Source organism: Myotis nattereri (assembly GCF_964212035.1).
Source record: "Myotis nattereri genome assembly, chromosome: 3".
In the NCBI taxonomy this organism is placed as follows: Eukaryota; Metazoa; Chordata; class Mammalia; order Chiroptera; family Vespertilionidae; genus Myotis; species Myotis nattereri.
The window spans coordinates 150,783,759-150,806,217 of NC_138077.1; positions in this window are offsets into that span (position 1 = coordinate 150,783,759).

Below are 22,459 nucleotides of genomic sequence, written 5' to 3' on the forward strand. Positions count from 1 at the left end.
TGTGGCTGTTTTGTTACCAAATAATATGGTTAAATTCAAATAGCTTCCAACAAAATGACGTTTCAAATACATTAAGTCCTAGGAGATCCTAGGTGGCAACAGAGTAGGTGAAAAGTTACCTCCTCCCAGAAACAAATTGGAATTACAACTAAATTATAGAACAATCAACCTGAATAACCAACTGAGGACTAACTGAACAGAAGTCTTATAACTGAGGACATACAGAAGATGCCATGTTGCAACTGGTAGGAAGGGCAGGGCCTCAAAAAGGACTGGCCCTGCACCCACACATGGCAGTTGAAAATCCAGAGGAAGATCTCAGCTGCAAAGATCTCCCCTGAGGATCAAGAGGTCTCAACCCCAAGCTCGGCTCCTCAGCCCAGAGTACAGAGTCATAAAGAGGAGTTCCATAACATCTGGATATAAAAATCAGCAGGGAGTCTTCTAGAAACTCAGGGTCCCTCTTACAGGGCCAGTGTACACAATTTCATTCTCGGGCACTCATCCAGTGAAAGGATGACTGCTCAGAGCCAACAGGAGTTACTGAGGGAGAGATTGAGTTGTATGGCCTTGGGGAGAGGGCTAGAGGGCCAGCTGTGCTGAGTCTCTGTGCTGAGTCCTCCTCCCACACTGCCCACCGACACCATCTTTCTTTCTTTTTTTTCCTTTTTTTATTGCCTAATCTTGTTAATTTAATTTTATTAATGTTTATTGCATGTAATATTATTATATTTAAGATCATTATTCTTGGATAATTGGTGTTTATTGCATGTAACATTATTATATTTAAAATCATTTTTCTTGAGATTTAATGTTTATTGCATGTAATGTTATTATATTTAAGATGGTTTTTCTTGAGATATTAAAATGAAAACATAGGTTATTTCTTTGCATGTGAATGTCCAGCTGTTCCAGTTTAATTTATTGAAAAGACGGCCTTTTCTCTATGGCATTGCCTTTGCTCCTTTGTCAAAGGCCACTTGACTATATTTATTATATTTTTCTGTTTAATCCCATAGTCATTGCTTTAGGTTTTTTATTAACTATTACCTGGACTATTAAAATAATCTCCTACATGATTTCTCCCTAAACCATTCTCTCCCCATTCACTTCTGTGCTGACCCAGTCCTAGATTAATCTTCCCAAAGTGTAGCTATCAGTGACACTCCATTGAGAATAAGCTTTTGAAGTTATAAAAACTTAAAATCATAGCTTATGAAGTTGGAAGGAACTGATATTATTAGTCTAACTTGTCTCCAGGTTCATTGTCACTAAGTTTAATATCTCAGAGAAGAGGTCAAGCTTTTTTTAATTTTGGCTTTCTCAGAGACGGGATTTCTCTGTCTCAGAAAGAAGCCCATTTCATTTTTTAACATCTCCAGGTGTTAATAATTTTTCTAATATTGAACTAAAAGTTTGACTTTATCTACTTTCTTCCATTGCTTCAAGTTCTTCCTGCCAGAACTTCTAGAATGAGATCCGTCTATCTATGGGTGACTTAAGACCACAGGCTCTGCAGCCAGGCAGCAAGTATTCCAATATCAACTCCATAACTTATTAGCTGTTTAATTTTTAATTTAGCTACTGATAATACTGGAAATTATTTCATAAGGTTGTTATAAAAATTAAATGAATTAATATTTGTAAAGGGGCTTATAACACTTCTTGGCATGTACAACCACTAAGTATGTGTTAGCTGCCATTATTGGCTACTTTCTCATGTGATATTTTTCTTAAAAATATTTTAAGATAATTATATCTCTCTTTTCCTCTTTTCCATTTATTGCCTTCAGTCTTATCACACCTAGTTTTATATGTGAACAGTGATTCCGACATCAGAAAGATTAGTGTTTGAATACCAGCTTTGCTACTTTCTGGATGTATAGGTTTGAGCACATTACTTAACCTACTGAAGCTTTTTTTTTTGTCAAATGTAAAAAGAGAGAACCTTTACTTTAGGCCAAACAATGTCCCCCAAAAATACCCAAGTTCTAGTTCCTGGAACCTGTGAGCATAACTTTATATGGCAGAAGATGCAATTAAATTGAGGGAGAGTATTGTGAATTATCCAGGCAAACCCTAAACGGATTGGCATGTATCATTAGAGGGAGGAGAAGGGAGATTTGACTACAGAAGAGGCAATGTGACCTACAGCATCTTGTGTGTAAAAAACCCGTTCCCTTCCCAAGACAGCAGATAAAATAATGGGACCGGCCAAGTGCCATATGATACGCAACTTCAGCAGCACAAAAAAGTTCACTGTTCACTCAAAATAGAAAAAAAGTTTTTCCAAATAAGAAAGGAGAACCTGAGCTATTGCTGGGCACTGCTTTCCTATGAGGGAATGGTCCAAGCCCAGGATATTGTTTGGATAATCCTGGGAACTGCCAACAGGTCATATGATAGCTATTTCCACAAAACCATTGTTTTAAGTCATTAGAGTCCATCATATTTTTAGAGAAATAATAGGAAACTAATACAATTACTTTTATCAAACTGGGTTTTTTATAGGATTAAATGAGAAAATATGTCTATATATCTATATATGTATATGAATATGAATATATACATATATGTGATATATATATATGTGTATATATATATGTATCTATATTTAGTGCCTAGCACAGTGCTTTAAACAAAATAAATATACAGTGTCCAAATACTTAAAAAAATCACTCAGACCACAAAAGGAACTGCATTGAAAGAGGTTAAAGACATAGAGGCAGCAAATTACATGTTTATTGCATATTCCACATAATAAATGAATGTGACTGTGACTGCAGGCTAGCGAGAAGTAGAACTATTTCAAGTATTTTTAGAAGGTCAGAAAATTTTACATAGATTGCATGGAGAGGAGTAGAAGGGAAGAAGAGTCAAGGTTGACTTTTAGCTTCCTTGCCTGAGGAGCCTACCTATGCTTCCGTTTTTACTCTGATGACCTATAAGGTTCATTTTTACTAAAGGTGAAGTCGTTAGGCTATAGCAATTAACAAAATACCTGGCCCACTTTTCCACTGGCTTAATATTTACTTTTTCCAGAGACCATCACAACTAGCATATAATTAAGCCATGTTTTACAATTGATTTTTTTACAATTCAGCATGTACGTCCTTAGTTAAGTTTATTCCTAGATGTCTTAACTTTACTTAGAAAACTACAGGACATTGAAAAAAAAAAAGGATAGAGGAAGACATAAACAAATGGAAGAATATACCATGTTCATGGATCGGTAGAATCAACATCATTAAAATGACCATACTACCCAAGGCAATCTATAGATTCAATGCAATCTCCATTAAAATATCAATGGCATATTTCAAAGACCTAGAAAAAACTCTCCAAAAATTCATCTGGAATAAAAAAAATACCCCTAATAGCTGCAGCAATCCTGAGAAAGAACAAAGTTGAAGGAATCATAATACCAGATATCAAGCTGTATTACAAAGCCACTGTGCTCAAAACTGCCTGGTACCTATAGACAAGAACAGACATATAGACCAATAGAACAGAACAGAGAACCCAGAAATTGACTCAAGCCATTATGCTCAATTAATATTTGACAAAGAAGGCAAGACCATACAATGGAGTCAAGACATTCTCTTCAATAAATGGTGCTGGGAAAATTGGACAGATACATGCAAAAAAATGTAACTAGACCACCAACTTACACCATACACAAAAATAAATTCAAAATGGATAAAGGACTTAAACGTAATATGGGAAATGATAAAAACCTTAGAAGAATGCATAGGCAGCAAAATAACAGACATATGTTATAGCAATATCTTTACTGATACAGTTTTTAGGACAATGGAAACTAAAGAGAAAATAAACAAATGAGACTACATCAGAATAAAAAGCTCCTGCACAGCAAAAGAAACCAATAACAAAATAACAAGAAAGCCCACTGCATGGGAGAACCTATTTGCCAATGTTATCTCCGATAAGGGTTTAATCTCCAAAATTGACAGGGAACTCATACAATTTAACAAAAGGAAGCTAAAAAGTCCAATTAAAAAAATGGACAAAGGACCTAAATAGACACTTTTTGTAAGAGGACATACAGAAGGCCAAGAGACATGAAAACATACTCAAAGTCACTAATCATCCGAGAGATGCAAATCAAAAAGACAATGAGGTAGCATTTCACACCTGTCAGAATGGCTATCATCAACAATGGACGACAAGTGCTGGCGAGGATGTGGAGACAAAGAAACCCTCATGCACTGCTGGTGGGAATGCAGACTGGTGCAGTCACTGTGGAAAACAGTATAAAGTTTCTTCAAAAAATTAAAAATGGAACTCCCATTTGACCCAGTGATCCCACTTCTAAGAATATATCCCAAGTCATCAGAAATACCCATTAGAAAGGATATGTGCATCCCAATGTTCATAGCAGCACAATTTTACAATAGCTAAGATTTAAAAACAGCTTAAGTGCCCATCAGCAGATGAGTGGATTAAAAAAACAGTGGCACATCTACACAATGGAATACTATGCTGCTATAAAAAAGAAAGAACACTTACCATTTGCAACAGCATGAATGGACCTGAAGAGCATTATGCTAAGTGAAATAAGCCAGTCGGAGAAAGATATATCACATGATCTCACTCATTTCTGGAATATAATGAACAACATAAGCTGAAAACAAAAATAGAGCCAGAAGTACCCTGACCAGTTTGGCTCAGTGGATAGAACATCGGCCTGCAGACTGAAGGGTTCCAGGTTCGATTCTGCTCAAGGATATGTACCTTGGGTGTGGGCACTTCCCCAGTCGGTGTGTGCAGGAGGCAGCTGGTGGATGTTTCTCTCTCATCGATGTTTCTAACTCTCTATCCCTCTCCCTTCCTCTCTGTAAAAAAATCAATAAAATATATTTTTTTAAAAATAGAGCCAGAAGCATTAAACAGACAATCCAACCTAAGAAGGGGGGCAAGGGAGGGATGGGAGGGGTAAGAGATCAACTAAAGAACATGTATCCATGCATATGAGCATAACCAATGGCCACAGACAGTAGGAGGTTGAGGGCATGTGCTGGGGGTGGGAACAGTCAGGGAGAGGTCAATGGGGGAAAAAGGAGATTTACGTAATACTTTAAACAATAAAGAATTTAAATTAAAAAAATAAGAAAATTTCAGCATGTATTTCTTTAATATTTCTTTAATATAAACACTTAAGGCACTTGCAACTTTGTTCTATGACTTCAAAATGGCCTAAAGTCTGGCACAATGACAATAACCTCAGGACCTTCCAAAGCAATATGCTCCATATTCCCTGGAAGAGAACAGTCAGAAATCAAGGACTTGGTTCAGGAGACAAAGTACACCTTCCAGAAATATTTGGCAACAGTGTGGCTGCTCTGCCTTGGCCTGGATAATTTAATCAAGTGACGAGTATGTACAGTGGGTCTCTAATTAGTACGTGGAATGACCAGGAAAAGTAAAATTGAAAAAAAATAACAACCCAGCAACAAAAACGACATAGAGCTGTTGTGCTTGTGTGTCCACAGTTTATGTGATTGATATTAGACATATAATTTTTTTTCTCTTTGGCACAATCAATTACACTGACAATTTTTTTTCTAATCTCAGATCTGTGCATACCTGCACATTGCAAATGTTTTCAGATGACTCATTATAATCATCACTGAATATGTATTGAGAACCCACTGGGCACAGAGAACTGTACGAGGCATATGATCAAGAAAGAGCCTACTTCCAGCCAAGTCCTTTTGTTTCCATTCTGTTCTGGGAGTAGTAGCATACCTAAGGAAAGTGGAATTCTACACATAATCAAACTTATTATCTGATTTGATCATTATTTTGATTGCTACTTATGATTTATAATAGAGGTCATTATTTTATTACATACTTTCTGTATATAATTAAGTTACTTTAAATGAAGACTTTCATTCAGTTCAAGTTAGTAAGAATAATGCATTTCTGATTTTCTCATCAACTGAAGAGAAATTGAGCCACAAAAAATGTATTATATTATTGAATAGTTATTTTTAAAATTTTAGAATGTATTGTATAAAATGAGAAGATTGATGGCACTTAGTATGAGATAAAATTAATTGTTTCAAAAATTATCAGAAATATGTCAAGGAAAACAAGTTCCTCGCATTCCATGTGGGGCTTGAATTCTCTGATCACATTACAAGTTTCAAGTTTTAACAGGCAAAAAAGATCACATTATTATATTTTACATACACTTTGCAAAATGCAAAAGGGTCGAAATGATAAAGGAAGAAAGAAAAATCAGTACCTTTCACACCAGAATTTCATGCTTTTCATTGTTAGTGAGTTGGTTTATGTGTCAGGTAAACTTTGATCTTAAAATATCTTTCACAGGCATGATTTCCTCCAGAGACTATTGTCTTGATATCCTCATAAGTGAAACAAGAATAAATATTTTGTTCCATAAAGTATTCCTCCCATGACTATTCGTATCTTTCAAGCTTGTTTTTGTGTGAAGGAAGTTGTAGCCAATTTTTCAGAGATGTTTTTAGCTTTTCAGAAAGTTTCCCTCTTTCTTAAACAGGAATCCTTGACTAATATCCCAAACATTGGGGTGGTGGTATTCCCATATCAGATCAGCTTAATTTAGTATCCAGTGCCCATAACAAATAGCATCTTGGTTTCTATCCCTTTATTTTCCTGCTCTCATCTTCTCTAATCATTCCCTTCCTCTCTCCCTATGCCCTCCCTCTTTTTCTCTCCCTTTAGCAGGATGGAAGCCTGTGTCAGAGCGGAAAGTGAGAGAATGTCAGCAGTTGCTCACTGTTCCTTCCAGCTCTGATCTGGCAAGTGGAGGTGCCTCACCCTTCTGCTGGAGCCATTTAGTACCAAAGCCATTGAGGTATGTTCTGTGCACCTCCTGAGACAACAAGTCTTCCTTATTGTGCCAGAATCTTCTTGGAAAGCTCAGCCCGATGAAGTACTCAAAAATACATTCTCTATGATTACAAAAAATAATCTGGACTATGTTTGGGCTATATTTAAACTGAATTTTAAATGGTAAGGTCTGCATGTGTTTCCTTTCTGAAAGAGGAGAGGTAGTTTATTTTCCCACTGGTTTCTATTTTTGTTATCAGAATTTTGGGGTTAGTCATGTCCTAATTAATTCATTCATGAATGTAAATCTGGGTATTTTTGCATTCTTAGCTCTTCCTTAACTCTTTTTCAGTGTTTACAGAGCCATCGTGACTAACAGAGGCAGACAGTCAGGTTTGTTAGGTTCACCCTCGGGAGTCCAGATCATCTTCCCATTTTGGAGAATTTCGCTGCAAAGGTAGGGTCTTGGCCTCCATCTGGGACCAAACTTTCTTATTTCATGAAAGAGTTCATTTCCTATAGTCAACCCAAAAGAAAGTCAATGAACTGCAACTCTTGTAAAGGTTTATTTATTGTCTAGAACAGGTCCACTATATGGGAAAAGCTCATGATTCCTTATTAAAAATGGTATATGCTAACCCTGATGGTGATTTCCACTCACTTTATTATAGTATTTAAATGTAGTGTGATCTGCCCCATAGAAAGTCTCAAACTTCTGAATTTAGAACTTAGTAATAAGCTGGGAATATAAGTAAGCAATGGCCCAAACTTTGCCCTCCTCTTATTTTTCTCCCACTGCCTACACACCTGGGATAATGAACTGGGCTTTGTGTCAAAAGTCTGAGTGCCAGACCTAACATGTTTCCTCTCTTATGCAGACACACAGATAAGTTAATACTGGCCTGGATTTATGTTACTCTACCTCCAAGAGATCCCATGGGATTTCTACTTTGATTGGAAAAAGGATATAGATTATTTCCCATTTTTAAAAGTAAAGTTTATTCATTAGATAAATGTATATTTTATTTCCATGATGATGATAATAGCCTAAAGAAATAGTCTATAGGCAGTATCTGATGAGTCATTAGCTCTAATGTGTAACTTAATTTCTAAGTCAAATGTTTAGAATTTCCCATAGAAATGGCATGTTAACTGGTGGTTTGTTTCACATAGACATACACACACACAAACCTGTTTAATTCTGAAATATATTTACTCTGAAATGCAGTACTAGTAGTATCAGTTCATCTATGTCTAAGTACCGTATATTACACAAAGTCCATGAGAAAACACATGTATGTATACCTTGAACACATTCCCCTCCTTTTTCATGTTACAACACAATGAGAAAAGGTAAGTAATTTGGAGGTACTAGTTAACGAGATATTTATTAACTTCTTAAATGACTCTCAATTAATCAACTCTTCACCTATTCAAAATGAAGAATTGAGGACAGGAAGCTAATGGAGACAAAGTCACCATATCTAATCTATATGTAAACTTGATGGATTGGCAACATGAAGATGAGGGATAGCATATAGACTGTGCAGCCAGAAAAAGAAGACTTTAGATATCAGCTCCACTATTATTGGCTGCTGCCCTCATTAAATCTTAATTTTTTATAGGTAAGTTGAGAATAATAGTAGTATCTACTATGTTAGGCTTCTTGGGGATTAGCTGAGACAGTACATGAAAAGCATAATGCTTAACCCAGAGAATACTAGTTATGATTACACAGGCACTTTTTGCTAACTACCTCACTGATTTTCTCTTCTCCAGGAATGTCTTCTGCCCTCAATACCCAGAAGTGGGCCTCAATAATAATGCTTATAATACTTGACTGTCCTCTTAATCATTGCTATTTGGGAATGGACAATGACTCAAGTTGGGCTACTTAGATTTGCTCTTCCAGAATTTTGGGTTGTGCATTAGGAGCCTTAGAGTGGGATCTGGAACTGATTTCACTTTAATGACAGCAATCAAGAGATGAGGTTCAAAAACTCTTGCTGTTCAAATTCCAAAGGTTCAAGTTCCTTACTTCTTATAGTTCGGAAAGCTTATTGATCTCTTCGTTGGATTCCATGAGATACTTTGGATCCCTCCAGTAGAGCCACATCACCACCTGTTGACTAAGTAAAACAAGCTTTAATTAGTTTTTGAAACTTACAAAAAAAATTTTAACTGTAATTAGTACTAGTCATTGTAGTGATTAAGAATGACACCATTACTAGGAGTAATGCAATTACAGGGGAACTGTAATCCAAACTCTAGTTTCTCATTCAATGTGTTACACAACCTGGTTCCACCTTTATGTGTTATTTACATCCTTAATGATAGAGTTCAGATTTTACTCCTGCATATATGGCTTCATAGAACCTATCTGACATTGCAGAGGGAGGTCACTCATTAAATATTTTTGAATAAATGCAAGAAATTATAAAAGAAATAGACTAGATATGTAAGAATCTCATGTATACAGTGAAAAATAAGGGTTTTGGAAAGTACTTTAAAGTGAGGTTTTAAAAGGCAATGGGAATAAATGTGTACATCTCATGGTGCCACGTAGGTATGCAATAGATATGGATTAATTAATAAATAAAATTTTAAGCTAAGTCCCAAGTAACAGAGGTTGAAAGGATGAATGTTTTAGAATTATAATTGTAAAGAGCCTAAAAGTAGATGAGTCATTAACATAAAAAAAAGTCGTCGTAAAAACAGATCTTTCTCGCCCTAACCAGTTTGGCTCAGTGGATAGAGCGTCAGTCAGCCTGCAGACTGAAAGGTCCCAGGTTTGATTCTGGTCAAGGGCATGTATCTTAGTTGCAGGCACATCCCCAGTAGGAGGTGTGCAGGAGGCAGCTGATCAATGTTTCTCTCTCATTGATGTTTCTAACTCTCTATCCATCTCCCTTACTCTCTGCAAAAAAATCAATAAAATATATATAAAAAAAAAAAACAAAGTAAAAACAAAACAAAACAGATCTTTCTCTACTTGTCAAACACAGCTACTCCCTGCCACCTCGACACCACTGCAGCTATACTGGTCATATAGCACAGTGACTCCTGAAGGTAGTCTTTCATTTGAGAATTTGAGTCAAATGGCTGCTGAGTGCAGCTGTTGCAAGCTTTTGAGTTGAGTTGGCTTTTGAAACTTGCAGGTTTATCTAGGAGGCACTGGCTACTTGATGAGGGTTATAACTTTGGATGCTAGTCACTAGAAAAGTCAAAACGCTATGATGATGAGAGGCTGGAAAAACACCTGTGGAAACAATCTTTTTGAAAGTCCTTCTTGCCAAAGAAACTAGGAGTTCTGTGCGGAGGTTCAGATATAAATACCCAACAGATTAGACTACTCTCCTGAACTTTCTACATGCAACTATCTGGCAGAAAGTTAACCTGGCCTTGCTCCTGTTCTATTGTTTGAAAAAGGCAGAGATTCTTTTATGGGGAAATGGGAGGAGAACAAGAATGTATTTTAATTTATTTTTATGATAAATATCATTAAATAAAAAATTGAACTATATATTTTTATTTTCAGTTTGATGCTCATAATACAAGAAAGACTCATTTAATAGGAGATTGAAATGAGCATTTGCTAACAATGAAGTCATTATTTTAATGAAATCTGATCAACTTTCCTGAATAATTTGGGATTTTTTTAAACAACATATTTTAAGGCAGGAAAAAAAGAAAAAGAAAAGACCATACGTTTGGCAGAAATGAAAAATGGTTACTATGGCAGCTTGATTTGGACATGGAAAACCTGTTTCAAGCTATTCATAAACCCCAACTCTTGCAAACTATTTATTATGTACAATAAATTATATGAAACATATAATGAAAAAATGAGAGTGACTTGTTTTAGAACTCGGAGAGTTAATGAAAACTACTTGAGAAGGAAGGGCTGGGCATGATGTGGATCCTGGTGTTCCCTGCTGAACCAGCTTAATGAATTTTTATCCACAACAAGAGGACCCCCCACTTTTCACTGGTTGACACAAATGTCACATTCTTTAAGGAGAAAAACTGTGGAATGTACACTAACCACACAAAGTGCACAATTTTCACAATTCAGATGCAATTTGTTTAGCCTCTATTCTTCATGCCTGAGTGGACATCGATTTTTCCTTATATACCCAAGATGAAACTTGGAAATAGTGATGCAGGGAGAAATGTATTGACAACCCCCCATATTCTGAGATGCTTATTCTATCTGCTTAGAAAGGGCAATATGATTACATTTTCTAAGTGGAGCATGTCTGTTTCTGTGAATTCAGAGAAGTAGACAATTCTGTGTAAAAAATGTGAATTTCTGCATATGCATGACCCAAGATAAAGACTTGATTTATGATATCAAAGACATGTAATCTAATTATCAACACACATTTACATTCTCTAAATAAGAATCATTAGAAGGAATAGGGCAATCAAGTGTACAACCGTTTCGTGGGGATAATAAATGCCATAGAAACTTTACTATGGGACAAATAGATTTGGGTGGGAATAGGATAGGTGACATATTTCAGTATTAAAAAATCTGAAAGTTTGTGCTTTGTAGAAAGAAAACAGTTTGGAAGAGGAATGAGAAATAGGGAAAGAGAAAGGTCTGGAAGCAGAGGTCCGTGGGCAGGACAGTGCATGCTAATGAAAGCTGGGCTTAGTATGTGTTCCAGTATTATCTGACAAAAGAATCCAACCTGTGTGCAGAAAACTATTCAAGAAATGTGGGCGGTAAGAAAAGGAAAGTAAAATTCTATAGTGCAGTTACTAAATTTATGAAGTAGCCAAAATAAACTCTCTCTTTATAAGTAAGATTTAACAGAGCTATATGCCTGAAGCTGGACCACCTGGGTTGAAATACAAGTTCTACATTTAAAAACTGCGTCATTCTCTGTGCCTCAATTTCTTCCTATATAAAATGGGTATGGATAATACTATACCCACAAATATAATTATCACAGTGATTAATTAAGTTTATACTTGTAAAGCACTTAGAATATTACCTAACACAAAGTAAGCATTTATCAATGATTATTAATTTAAATTTTTAAAAAAATATTTGTCTAATTTCTAATGCACTAAAATATATCTCATCAAATAAATTTGAAAATTAATTTCCCTTTAACATATTTTACATTAATTTAACTTAATTTTAATAGTTGTATTGAAGTATAACTGGCATACAATAAGCTTCACATATTTAAAGTATAAAATGTGATATATATGTGTATATATTTATGTATATGTATATATATACATATATACATATATATGTATATATATATATATCCATCTCCACAATCAAGATAGAGAACACATATCTAACACCCTCAAAAGTTTCCTCTTGCCCTAACATAATCCCTCATATCCATTTCTAGTTCCCGCCTCATTATGCATTAGTTCGCATTTCCTACAATTTTATGTAAATGGAGTCACACAATATCTATTCTTTTGGTGGGGTTCGTGATCGGCCTTCTTTAGTACAGCATAATTATGTTGATATTAATACATGTGTTTTGGATGCTTATTCACTTTTATTGCTGAATTGTATTTTTCCTCAATACAACATATATGGATATACCAGTGTTTGTGTATCCATTCACCTGTTGATGAACATTTGGAATGCTTCCAGTTTTTAGCTATTACAAATAAAACTGCTATGAACATCTATGTATATAAAAGCTTAAGCAACTGGCCGATCGGACAGTAGCTATGACGTGCACTGACCACGAGGGGGAAGACACTCAACGCAAGGGCTGCTGAGCGACAGCAACTTTGCAGAGTGTCCCCTCACACTCAGGGACTCCTCAGGGATGTTGGACTGCCAGTTTCAGCCAATCCCCACAGGCCAGGCCGAGGGATTCTACCTGCTGGAGGGACCCTGCTCACTTGGCAGATGCCCTTCGAGCCTCGGCGCTGCCCCAGGTGCGGCTGGTCAGGGAGGGAGGTTGGCTCCAGGGTGTGTCTGGCCCATCTCGCCTAGTCCTGCCTTGCTGGCCACCTTCTTTATTTCCAATGTGCATGAATCCTTGCACTGGGCCTCTAGATAATATATAACTTTTATATGGCCACATGCTTTTATTTGTCTTGAGTACATACATAGAAGCACAATGGCTGTGTCACACATTAGTATGGTTTACTTTTTAAGATACTACCAAACTATTCTCCAAACTTGTAGCATTTAACATTCCCACCAGCAGTATCCTATACTTTTATGTGCTCACCAACAACTGGAAGAGCAATGTTTTAATTTTAAATTGTCTAAAAGGTGTCTAGAGTTTTAGCCTTTGATTCTGATTTTTATTACCCTAATACTTAATAATGTTGAGCATAGCTTCATAAGCTTATTTGTCATCCATATATCTTTGGTGAAATATCTCTCTAAATCTTTTGCTCAAATTTGACTGTATTATTTATTTCTTTAATATTGAGTTTCATTTTCTCCCATTGTGTCTTATTTTTTATTCTCTGTCTTTCAAATATGTCTTTAACTTTAATTAAGTCCAATTAATTTGTTTATGGATTGTGCATTTAATGTATTTAAGAAATCTTTGTATAACCCAAGAACACAAAGATTTTCTCCCATGGTTTTTTTCTAGAAATTTTACTGTTTGGGATCTTATATTTAACTCTATGGCCCATTTTTAGTTGATATTACCATAATGTAAGGAATACGTTGAACTAGGTTTTTTTTGTTTGTTTTGTTTGTTTGTTTGTGTTTACATATAGATATCCAATTATTTCAGTTCTAGTTTAAAAACAAAACTCTTTTCTCCACTGTTACCTTACACTTTTGTCAATAAATGATTGACCATATATGTGTGTGTCTATTCCTGAATTTTGTTTTATTCCATTGATATATTTATCTATTTCTTGATTATTAATCTTTATTTAAAATCTTGAAATCAGGTAGTGTAAGTCCTCCAACTTTATTCTTCCTCAGAGTTGTTCTAACTTTGTAGTTTTATTACATTTCCATATGAATTTTAGAATCAGCTTGTTAACTGCAAAGTTAAAATTGTTCCTGGAATTCTGATTAGGTTTGTTTTGCATCTCTAGGTTAATTTGATGGATATTGGGTATCTTAACAATATTGAGCATTCTGATCCATGAAGACATATTTCTCCATTTATTTATATAGTCTCCAACAATATGTTTTCTAGTTTTTAATATTAGGGTCATTTAAATATATTTATTTATTTTGGCCCGGTGCATGAAATTCATGCATGATGGGTGGGGGTGTGTGTCCCTCAGCCCAGCCTGCACCCTTTCCAATCTGGGATCCCTCTCACAATCTAGGACTGCTGGCTCCCAACCACTTACCTGCCTGCCTGTCTGATTGCCCCTAACCACTTCTGCCTGCCAGCCTGATCACGCCCTAACCCAGTGATGGCGAACCTATGACACGTGTGTCAGAGGTGACACGCGAACTCATTTTTTTGGTTGATTTTTCTTTGTTAAATGGCATTTAAATATATAAAATAAATATCAGAAATATAAATCTTTGTTTTACTATGGTTCCAAATATAAAAAAATTTCCATATGTGACATGGCACCAGAGTTAAGTTAGGGTTTTTCAAAATGCTGACACGTCGAGCTCAAAACGTTCACCATCACTGCCCTAACCACTCCCCTGCCAGCCTGATCAATGCCTAACTGTTCCCCTGCTGGCCCAATTGCCCCAAACTGCCCTCCCCTGCTGGCCTGGTCACCCCCAACTGCCCTTCCCTGCAGGCCTGGCTCCCCCCAACTGCCCTCACCTGCTGGCTCAATCACCCCTAACTGCCTTCCTCTGCAGGCCTGGTCCCTCCCAACTGCCCTCCCCTGCTGGCCCCATCACCCATAACTGCCCTCCCCTGCCAGCCATCTTGTGGTGGCCATCTTGTGTCCACTTGGGGATGGCCATCTTGTGTGTTGGAGTGATCGTCAGTTTGCATATTACCTATTTATTATATAGGATATATATATTTCATATTTTTATGCTTTTATAAAATACTAGAGGCCCGGTGCATGACATTTGTGCACTGAAGGTGGGAGTCCCTAGCTCTGCCTGCACCCTCTCTCATTCTGGGACCCCTCAGGGGATGTCTGACTAAGCCAGCAGTCGTACATCCCCTGAGGGATCCTTAACCCTACTGCAGGGGCAGAAGAGGCTCCCGCCAATGCCGTTGCACTCACCAGCCATGAGCTAGGCTTCTGGCTAAGTGGCACTCCCACTGTGGGAGTGCACTGACCACCAGGAGACACCTCCTCCATGAAGTGTCTGTCCCCCTAGGTCAGTGTGTGTCAGAGCTACCGGTTGTTCCATGGGTCAGTTGATTTGCATAATAGCCTTTTATTATATAGGATACTGACCTTTAATTTCAATTGCTTTATGTTAGCATATAAAAATATATTAATTTTGTATATTTATTTTATATCCTGCAAATTTTCTTAATTCACTCATGGTTCCATAGGATTTTGCATATAGATGATTGTGAATATGTGAATAATGTGGGTCTTGCTATTCCCTATCTAATGTATTCTTGTATTCCTCTTGTAATATTTTGCCATCTAGACCCTTCAGTACAATTTTGAGTAGAAGTAGCAATAGTATACATTCTTCCTTGTTCCTGATCTTATGGGGAAAACATTTAGTCCTTCATCATTTTGAATGATTATGATGTTAGATTTAGGTTTTTTATAGATGCCATTTAACAATTTGAGTAAGTTCCCATATATTCTTAGTTTGCAGATATTTTTTATTGGAAGTAGATGTTGGATTTTGTCCATTGTTTTCCTGTGTCTACTGAGATGATCATATGATTTTTCATGTTTAGTTCGTTAATATGATGAATTATATTGATTGATTTTCAAATGTTAAATCAATTTTGTATCTCTGGCATAAACCTCACTTGGTCATAATGTATTCACTCTTTATATTTTATTGATTGAGTTTGCCAAAATTTGTAAAGAGTTATTAAATGCTGCAGTGAACCTTTCTGGACTTATGGCTTTCATTGTGGAAATGTTTACAGTATAATTTCTTTAATATGTATAGGGCCATCTAGGTTATCTATTTCTTTTTGAGTGAGCTATCATAGTTTGCGACTTTGAAGAAATATATCTATTTCATCTAATTGTCAGATTGTTTGATACTAAGCTATTATGATTTTCCAGTATTCAGGATTCTTTCAGTATCCGTGATATCGACTCTCTAATTCATAATATTATTAATTTGTATCTTCTCTCTTCTTTTTCTTTTTCTGATTACCTAGTTAGAGGTCTATCAATTTTAGTGATAAGTTCAATAAACAACTTTTGGGGTCATTGATCTTATCTATTAAAATCTTTTATGTTTCTGCTCTGATTTTCATTATTTCCTTTATTCTGCTTTGTTTCTAGTTTCTTAAGCTGAGATTACTGATGTATACCTTTATTTCTAATGTATGCTTACATTTATTGACATACATTTCCCTCTAAACATATTATAGTTCAGGTGAGCCAATGATAATTTTTTTATATTTATCTAAGATGTCTTAATTTTGCTTTATTTTTGAAATACATTTTACCTGGGTGTAAAATTCTAGGTTTATTCTTCTTACAATACTTTAAAGATGTTGCTTCTTTTGTCTTTTGATTTGCATCCTTCCCCCCCCCCAAAAAAAAGAAGTTTCAATAAATTGTTTTTATTTCTCTGCATGTGATGTTTTTCTTTTCTCTTATAGCATTTAAGAATTTTTGTATATTACTGGTTTTAAGAAATTTGATTATAAGTGTTGGTGTCTTTTTTCATGTTTACTATCCTTGGAATTCATTAAGTTTCTTGGGTTTGTTGTTTTATATATTTAAGTAAATTTGAAAATACTTCAGTCATTATTTCACCAAATATTTTTTCTTTTCCTTCTGCCTTCCTTTCTCCTCTCCTTTGAAACTTCAATTACTTGTATGTTAGACTGTTTAAAATAAACTCACAGCTAATTATATTTATTTTAATTTTTAGTCTCTTTTCTTTCTGAGTTTTATTTTTAATAGTCTGTGTTTTTCTATTTCCAATGTTCATTATCTTTTCTTTTGAAATATCTAGTTGTTATCAATCCAATACAGTGTTGTTATTGTAGTTTTTCATCTAAGCTTTGAAGTTTCTGCCTGAGTTCTATTTGGGTCTTTCTTATATCTTCCTTCTCTCTACTTAACATGCTCAACCATTCCCGCCCCCCAGGCCCCCTCAAGCTTCTTGAAGATATAGAATATAATTACAATAACTATTATAATGCACCTATTTTATTCATTGCATTATCTGTGTAATTTCTTGATTGTTTTTATTCTCATTTGCCCTTGTGTTTTTCTGCTTCTTAACATGCCTGGTAATGTTTTATTATATGACAGTCTTTGCAAATCTTGACTCGTGTTGTATTGAATATTATACTATTTCTATGAATATTCTTCAGTATGACCTAGGTTACAGTTAAGTTACTTTTAAAAACTTTGATCCTTTTGGATCTTGCTTTTAAGTTTTACTAGGTGGGACCAGAGAAGTGTTTAGTCTGCAATTGATTTTGCCCTAATGCTGAGGCAAAATGCTGTTAGTGTTCTACTTATACCCCATAAATTATGAGGGTTTTTTTATTCTGCTAGGTAGGAACAGAAACTATTCCTTTCTCTGTAAACTCTAAACATTGTTCTATTTTTTTTTCTGGTGTTTCCTTTCCCAGCTGAAAATAGTTTTCTCACACATTTATACTGATTAGTACTCAGTTAGACATAAAGGAGGACCTTTTAGAGAACTCTGTAACTTTCTCTCTATGCAATTCTTTCCTATCTATTACTTTCCTCTGGAAACTCCTGCTTCCTCAGCTTCTCTACAACCTCAGTTTTGTTTCCTCAACTCACAGAGACCATTGGATGTAGCCTAGGTTTCCCCTCTCTGTGTCACAACCTGAAAACTCTCTCCAGAGAGTAAGTCAGAGCAAATGTATCATTCATCTATGTTAAACTGTTTAAAATAAACCCACAGCTAATTCTGTCAAAAAGCATTGTCCTTCATTATTAATGTTTAATATCTTGAAAGCTTTTATTTCATATATACCATTCAGTTTTTCAGATGTTTCTATAGAAAAGTAACTCTGATTTTGGTTACTCATTCTTGGCTGAAGTAATAGCCTCTTTGAAATATCTTTTTATTTCCTCAATTTAATCCTTCAGTTGATCAATTTTATCTCTTTATTTTCTCTGATAGTTTATGGGCAGTGGGCTATGGGCTGTGCTTTAATATATAGAGAGACTTCAGTCATATCTTTCCATCTCTTTTATGACTAAATAAAAGAAGGTCTAGTGATTGGCCAAAGAACATGTATGCATAATCCATAGACACAAACAACAATGTGATGATAGCCAGAGGGAAGGGGCACAGGAGAGGGCTAGAGGGGGCGCTGCTGGGTGAAGGTGGGCAAAGAGTGGGGGATGGGAACATCTATAATAGTGTCAATAATTTAAAAAGTTAAATATATATATATATATATATATATATATATATATATATATATTGTATACACATTTAATTTTATGTGTTAACCTTGACTAGGCTATGGTGCCCAGTTGTTTAATTAAACACCAGTCTAGATGTTGCTGTGTGTATATATATTTTTAGGACACCCTATATATATATTACAATCACATCTTTCCATCTTTTTCACAATTAACCTCTTGAAAGTCATCAACATGTCTCTTTTGTATTATTGTGATAGCTCTTTAACTGTTATCTTTAATCTGTCCTTTATCAACCTATAATCTATTCTCAACCCAGTAACCAGAATGATCCCTTTAATAGCTCTTGGGGGAAAAAATGCCACTCTTCTGATAAGAACCTGAAATGTCTCTCTATTTTACCCATAGTAAAATTAATCTACAGTGGGGCCTTGATTTACGAGTTTAATTCGTTCCGAGACCGAGCTCGTTAAGGAGCTCGTTAACTCAAATTACTCTATCAACTCAATGCAAAAAATCTGCGGAGAGACAGCTGGTATCTCAAAAAACTCGTTAGTGGATGACTGATCAAGTGGTTGCTATGACATGCACTGACCACCAGGGGACAAAGGCTCAATGCATAGGATTGGGCTGGGCTCCCTCCTGTCTTGTTAGGGCCTCTGGGGATCAGGACAAAACGGGCTATCAGACATCCCCCTAGGAGTCCTGGATTGCAACATCCCCCGAGGGGTCCTGGATTGCGAGAGGGCTCAGGTCAGGCCTAGGAACAAACTATCTTGCTTCTGCTATCCCTTCAATATCATCTCTAACTACTTTCCCTGTGGGTTACTTACTCCTTTTTGGTTAATAGGTCTCCTTGCTGTTTTTCGAGCCAACAGCATGCCTGAGGCCTTTCTACTTGCTATGTTTTCTGCTTGGAAGGCTATTACCTCCAAAATCTGGATGGCTTAATCCCTTGTCAACCTCAGCATTTTGTCAGGCGTGTCATTTTGCTATTTTAAGTTGCACCTTAACACCACCCACCACTTCAGCCCAGACACTTCTAATACCCTTCGTGGTTCATTTTTGTCCTTAGTCCTTATAACCGTCTGATAATTACTCTGTTCCAGTCTCTAGGATTCTTTGCTATTCCATGAACATAACAGGTACTTTCCAGCCTCTTTTAATATTTACTATTCCCTCGTCTTGAAAGAGTCTTTTAGCTATATATACATATATATTTATCTCCTTTAAGCCTGTCTTCAAATGTTATCTTCTCCATGGGATATTTGTTAATCATTGTATTTAAAATTGAATCTCTTACTATGTGCCCTGGCTTTATATATCCCCTTTCCTGGTTTGTTTTTGTCAAGAGAAGTTGCAAAATGTTTCATTATAGTACCTTTAATATCTGTGTGTTTTATTTTCACTGTGTTATCATCAGAAACCAGAAATAGTTTTGGTAGGTCCTTGTAAACTATAGCTGATTGAATTTCATAAACAATCATTTTTTTACATTTAAATATCTTTTTATTGATTTTAGATAGAAGGAAGGGAGAGGAAGATAGAGAAACATTGATGTGTGAGAGAAACATCGATCAGTTGTCACCTATACACATCATGACTGGGGATCAAACCCACAACTTGGGTATGTGCCCTGACCAGGAATTGAACAGGTAACCTTTAGGTGCATGGGATGATGCGCAATCAAAACTAATCATTTTAGCTGGCCGGGTATGGCTTAGTGGTTGAGCATTGACCTATGAACCAGGAGGTGGCAGTTCTATTCCCTGTCAGGGCACATGCCCAGATTGTGGGCTTGATTCTCTGTGGGGCGTGCAGGAGGCAGCCGATCAATGATTGTCTCTCATCATTGGTGTTTCTATCTCTCTCTGCCTTCCTCTCTGAAATCAATAAAAATATATTTAAAACAATAATAATAATTTTACTTATATGCATATATGCATAGCCCATGGACACAGACAATAGAGTGGTGAAGGCCTGGGAGGGGCAGGAACAGGGTGGAGGGAGTCAGTGGGGAAAAAAAAGAACACAAATAAAGGGGATATCTGTAATGCTTTTAACAATAAAGATAAAATTTTTAAAAGACCACTTGTAAGTGGAAGTTTGGATTTTATCTCAGGTTCTTTCCATGAAAAGATGGTACTTACTCATTGGACAGCATGTTTACAGAGCAAATTGTAAAGTATTATTTCTGTATATTAAATCAGGAGTTTATAATCAGAGAGATGAGATACAAAATATCATGTTGCTGTTTTAACAACTGAAAGTTGGGGTGGGAGTGGAGGGTGAGTGTACAGGGAAACTTTTCTATTAAATAAATATTGGTGAATTGAAAAAAAAATCATTTTTAAAGGACTAAATTTTTAACCTAAGAGAGGATATTCAGACAAATTTAAAATATTTTTTTTACATTATAGATAGATTTCAAAATATCCAAGTTGCATTTTCCCCTCCAAAGCTCTATTTTATGGAGATAGAAATATTCCTACATAGTTAGGATTTCAAAAGTTATTAGTATATCTAAGATGCAATGTTGATGTTACAAAGTCTACATAATAAAACAGAGTTTCTGGTATTTTACCTCAAAAAAAAAAAAAAAAAACCCTCATTCATCTTAATTTTCATACAAACCTTTCAAATTTACCACTCAATTTCCAGTCTCATAGCAGACTAGAAAAGTCAATATACTCAAGAAAAAAACTTTTATTTGTTAGCACCCTGATGGGGATAGGAACTAACATTGGTTTATTTTTCACCATTCGTAAGACCTATTATTAATCCTTATTACATCTCTGTTAGTTGAGTTATTATGATCACTTTAGAGATGAGGAAACTGAGGTTAAAGAGTAATTGGGTCCAAAATCAAGAGCTTGAATGTGAGCCCTGGCCAAGTAGCTCTGTTGGTTAGAGTGTCATCCCAATACACCAAGGTTGTTGGTTAGATCCCCAGTTAGGGCAAAAACAAGAATCAATCAATGAATGCATAAATAAGTGGAGAAACTAATCCATGTTTCTCTTTCTCTCTCCCTTTCTGTCTCTAAAAATCAATCAACATTTTTTTTTAAAGAGCTGGGATTTGAACACAGCTTCCTCTTCCACTTCAGCCCACTTACTCTGTGTTGTTTCACTGTCATCAGTAAGAATGGCAGCTGAATGTTTACCAGTAAAAAGGAGAATATAACCTGACACAAATCCTCCAAAAGACTAACAGTGGTTCTCAACCTTCCTAATGCCGTGACCTTTTAATACAGTTCCTCATGTTGTGGTGACCCCCAACCATAAAATTATTTTCGTTGCTACTTCATAACTGTAATTTTGCTATTGTTATGAATCGTAATGTAAATATCTGATATGCAGGATGTATTTTCATTGTCTGTGACCCACAGGTTGAGAACCGCTGGACTAATAGGCCCACAGGCTATCCTGCATACAACAATCAGTGTTGAGAACGTCAGCTCTGGATAGCACAGCACAGTCATTAATGTTCATAATGATAAAACTAAGTCATCAAAAAAAGATTAATTACATTCCATCCACTCTGTTTAAGAAGGCAGGGAAGTGTGAAATCCATTTTAGAAAGATTTCCATCAAAAATGATTAAAATATTCAGCTATCCAGAATGATTCATTCCCTGGGGTTTCCACATAGCCAAATATGTAAATGGAAAAGCACAAATATTGCCCATTTCCCTCCCAAAAAAAACAAACAAACCACACACCACACCACACCACACACACACACATACACACACTGCAGAAAGGACTCAGTCAATTTGAGGACTGGATATTCCTACAATACGTTCCAAGGTGTATAAACTGTAGGCACTCATTTTTTATATCTTATGTCTCTTCTCCTTGGTCAGGTGTCCACTTGAATGGTTAGTACCCTTGCCAGAAAAGTTTTAATTATTTTGATTATTTCTTCTGCTATACAATCTTTTAGGATGGGGTAAATGTATTCCCTAGATTCCTGAGCACAGACTTGAAAACCTGACTTTATTTCAAATATAAAAACAAGCTTGTTTTAATAGTGTAAAAGTGAAGCTGGACACTACTTAATTTGCATTTCATTATCAAAAGGTGAAAGAGTCTCAGTCTAGTACCTGAGGTATCTGGTAGATAGTCAATAAATGTTGGTTAAAGAAGTTTTT